A 5,000-nucleotide genomic window follows, 5' to 3' on the forward strand; every position below is an offset into this window, starting at 1 on the left:
TTGTCGTTTCTCTCATTCTCTCTCGCATTGACTATTGTAACTCTCTATTGTCTGGTTTGCCTACTTCATCCATTCAGTCCCTTCAGTGCATACAAAACTCTGCTGCCCGACTCGTCCTCAGAAAGAAAAGATATGAGCACACCACTCCTCTTTTGCAACATCTCCACTGGCTCCCTGTCTCACACCGAATAAAGTACAAGATCAGCACTCTATGCTACAAATGTATTCACAAATCAGCCCCTTCCTATCTCTGCGGTTGCCTTCATCTCTACACTCCATCTCGCTCACTACGTTCAGCTTCGGATCCACTCCATTTACGCATACCCAAATTCAAACTCTCGACTGTTGGCCGCCGTTCTTTCTCTGTCTCTGGACCTTGCAATTGGAATGAACTTCCTCTTTCGCTTCGTCAAGTCTCCACACTCAGCTCTTTCAAGTCTGGCCTTAAAACCCACCTCTTCCCAAAATAGCCTCCCTTCCCTGCCTCTTCCTTGTCTTCAGTTTCTCCAGTTTTAGAGTTATGCGTGCGTGAGAATGACTGGTGCGAAAGCGCTTAGATTTGTCTTTGCACAAGATTCAGCGCTATGTAAATACCATTATTATTATTATTAGAGACAGACAGACAGACAAAAAGACAGACACACAGAGAGATAGACAGGCACACAGACAGACAGACACACACAGAGAGATAGACACACAGAAAGACACACAGACAGACAGAGACAGAGAGACGGAAGGATGGAAAGAGACATAGAGACAGAGAGAGAAACGGAGACAGAGAGAGATAGGAGAGAGAGGTATAAGAGAGAGAGAGCGGGGGGCGGGGGGGGGGGGGCACAAAGAGACAGAAACATAGAGAGGGACAGAGAGAGACAGAAAGAGGTAGAGACAGAGTGACAGAGACAAAGAGAGACAGAGGGAGCCACACACACACACAGATAAAGACACACACACACACACACACACACACACACACACACACACACAGAGAGAGAGAGAGAGAGAGAGAGAGAGAGAGAGAGAGAGAGAGAAAACGAAGTGCATGTATGTATGTGCACGACAAAAAAGACAAAAAATGAAACATAACTTCAAACCACTATTCCTAGGCGTCAATGAAATTGAAGAGGTAGATTCACATAAAATTCTGGGTGTCATTATTGATAAAGATCTATCTTGGACTGACCATACGAAGTACTTAAGTAAACGTCTCTCAAACAGAAAACTTCAACTAGCAAAAATCAAGAAGATCCTTGATGTCCATTCATGAAAGCTCTTCTTCTGCGCACATATTCTGCCAGTAATCGATTATGCGTCAACTTTATGGGACAGCTGTAGCCTCTCAAACTTGAAGTTTATTCAGAGCACTGAAAATAGTATTGTCAAAACCGAACTCCCTGACCCCAACGGACTATAAACAACTTAATATATTATCTTTTCACAACAGGCTGTACTTCAACAAAGCTGTTTGCATGCATAATGATATGTATGAAAATGCTCCAAAAAAGATTGCAGACACAATTAAAACAAATGAACACAGACACAACCACATGGTCTGCATCCCCAGGCCAAGAAACAACCTTTACAAATCCAGCTTTCTGTATTCTGGTGGAAAATTATGGAATAATCTCCCACTCACTCTGAAAAGTATCGTAAATAAAAATGTGTTTAACAAAAATCTGAAGAATCACCTCACTAAAAATAATTAGCAGTAATACAAATTTTGATCTGTTTGTCTAATATTCCTATCAATTGTGAAATGTTTTGTATGTGCACTATATGGGGGAACATGTGCATGTGGATGGGATGGGCATGGTGTAATTGTTTCCGAGAATTTGTGTTCAGTGGTGTGTGTGTGTGTGTGTGTGTGTGTGTGTGTGTGTGTGTGTGAAATGGAAATGCAATTGTGTATTTCTTTATCACAATATTCTTGTATATATATATATATGCATTTTGTTGTTATTGTTGCTCTTCATCTGCTTGTTTCTTCTCTATCTCTCTCTCTCTCTCTCTCTCTCTCTCTCTCTCTCTCTCTCTCTCTCTCTCTCTCCTATTTTTTCTTCTATTTTTTCTTTCTTTTTTTCCTTCTTTTTATTTTTTTTTTCATTGAGGCTTGATGTAAAAAAGCAGTTGTTGCTTATTCAGTTTACCATCATGAAATAAAATCTTGACTTGACTTCACACACACACACACACACACACACACACACACACACACACACACACACACACACACACACACACACACACACACACGTCCGCGCGCGCAAGCACGCACGCATGCACACACACACACTTACACGCACGCGCAGATAGATAGATAGAGAGAGAGAGAGAGAGAGGGAGGGAGGGAGGGAGAGAGAGAGAGAGAGAAACAGAGACAGAAACAGAGAATTCGAACTGGAACACAAATGTTTTACTGACGGTAAAAGGATAATCTGCAACCTCCCATTCACCATGCCCTCACAACGAAATCACCGAAAATAAAAGAAAGAACAAGAACAAGAAAGAACATCTTTCAATAGAGAGAGAGGAAGGGTGGAGGGAGAGGGAGAGAGAGGGAGAGAGAGATGGACAGAGAGGGCGAGAGAAAAAGGTAAATGGATAAGGGGGGTGGGGGTGTAAAAGGAGATAGATAGATATACAGATAGATAGATAGAGAGGTAGATAGATAGACAGGTAGACAGATAGATAAATAGATAGATAGATGGATAGATAGGTAGATGGATAGATAGCCTGGTGAAATAAATGAATGAGAGAGAGAGGGGGGTGGGAGAGGAAGGGGTGAACCAAATGTTCAGCTGTCTGTCTCCCTCCTCGCTTCATTTCCAACTACTGATGATGTCTGACGTAGGTCAGCTGTCTGTCTCCCTCCTCGCTTCATTTCCAACTACTGATGATGTCTGACGTAGGTCAGCTGTCTGTCTTCCTCCTCGCTTCATTTCCAACTACTGATGATGTCTGACGTAGGTCAGCTGTCTGTCTCCCTCCTCGCTTCATTTCCAACTACTGATGATGTCTGACGTAGGTCAGCTGTCTGTCTCCCTCCTCGCTTCATTTCCAACTACTGATGATGTCTGACGTAGGTCAGCTGTCTGTCTCCCTCCTCGCTTCATTTCCAACTACTGATGATGTCTGACGTAGGTCAGCTGTCTGTCTCCCTCCTCGCTTCATTTCCAACTACTGATGATGTCTGACGTAGGTCAGCTGTCTGTCTCCCTCCTCGCTTCATTTCCAACTACTGATGATGTCTGACGTAGGTCAGCTGTCTGTCTCCCTCCTCGCTTCATTTCCAACTACTGATGATGTCTGACGTAGGTCAGCTGTCTGTCTCCCTCCTCGCTTCATTTCCAACTACTGATGATGTCTGACGTAGGTCAGCTGTCTGTCTCCCTCCTCGCTTCATTTCCAACTACTGATGATGTCTGACGTAGGTCAGCTGTCTGTCTCCCTCCTCGCTTCATTTCCAACTACTGATGATGTCTGACGTAGGTCAGCTGTCTGTCTCCCTCCTCGCTTCATTTCCAACTACTGATGATGTCTGACGTAGGTCAGCTGTCTGTCTCCCTTCCTCGCTTCATTTCCAACTACTGATGATGTCTGACGTAGGTCAGCTGTCTGTCTTCCCTCCTCGCTTCATTTCCAACTACTGATGATGTCTGACGTAGGTCAGCTGTCTGTCTCCCTCCTCGCTTCATTTCCAACTACTGATGATGTCTGACGTAGGTCAGCTGTCTGTCTCCCTCCTCGCTTCATTTCCAACTACTGATGATGTCTGACGTAGGTCAGCTGTCTGTCTCCCTCCTCGCTTCATTTCCAACTAACTTCACATCAACAAAACAACAACAAACAAACAAACAACCCCACCCACTCTCTCAAAGAAAAGGGTGGAGGCAAGCATACCCCAAACACTCTCTCCAAGCCCAGCACAAAACCAGCAACATCTCGGAATATATGACCTCTCTCCACTAAAGGCCATTTCGCCTGCAGATAATAACTGATATGCTTCTTGCATGTTTCTAAAGGCGTCTAATCATCTCCTGCTCCATCCCAATTTCCAGCAGCCCAGGGATTGTTAACGTGTGTTAAGAAAAGCACACGTGTGCTGTCGTATTGTACAGTGCAGGCTCTCATATTGCCTGTCGACATGACAGAGAGAGAGAGGGGGGTGGGGGGAGAGACAGACAGAAAGAGAGGGAGGGAGAGAGAGACAGACAGAGAGAGAGGGAGGGAGAGAGAGACAGACAGAGAGAGAGGGAGGGAGGGAGAGGGGGAGGAAAGAGAGAGGAGAAAGAGGAGGGAGAGAGAGGGTGAGGAAAGAGAGAGGAGGGAGAGAGAGGGTGAGGAAAGAGAGAGGAGGGAGAGAGAGGGTGAGGAAAGAGAAAGGAGGGAGAGGAGAGAGAGAGAGAAGGGAGGAAAGAGAAAGGAGAGGAGGGAGAGGGGGAGGAAATAGAAAGGAGGGAGAAAGAGGGGGAGGAAAAAGAGAGGAGAGAGAGGAGGGAGAGAGAGGGTGAGGAAAGAGAGAGGAGGGAGAGAGAGGGGGAGGAAAGAGAGAGGAGGGAGAGGGGGAGGAAATAGAAAGGAGGGAGAAAGAGGGGGAGGAAAAAGAGAGGAGAGAGAGGAGGGAGAGAGAGGGTGAGGAAAGAGAGAGGAGGGAGAGAGAGGGGGAGGAAAGAGAGAAGAGGGAGAGAGAGGGTGAGGAAAGAGAAAGGAGGGAGAGGAGAGAGAGAGAGAAGGGAGGAAAGAGAAAGGAGAGGAGGGAGAGGGGGAGGAAAGAGAAAGGAGAGAGAGGAGGGAGAGGGGGAGGAAAGAGAGAGGGGGAGGAAAGAGAAAGGAGGGAGAGGAGAGAGAGAGAGAAGGGAGGAAAGAGAAAGGAGAGGAGGGAGAGGGGGAGGAAAGAGAAAGGAGAGAGAAGAGGGAGAGGGGGAGGAAAGAGAGAGAGAGGGGGGAGGAAAGAGAGAGGGGGAGGAAAGAGAGAGGAGAGAAAGAGGGGGAGGAAAGAG

This window comes from Babylonia areolata, chromosome 33 (assembly GCF_041734735.1).
Source record: "Babylonia areolata isolate BAREFJ2019XMU chromosome 33, ASM4173473v1, whole genome shotgun sequence".
Taxonomy (NCBI): Eukaryota; Metazoa; Mollusca; class Gastropoda; order Neogastropoda; family Buccinidae; genus Babylonia; species Babylonia areolata.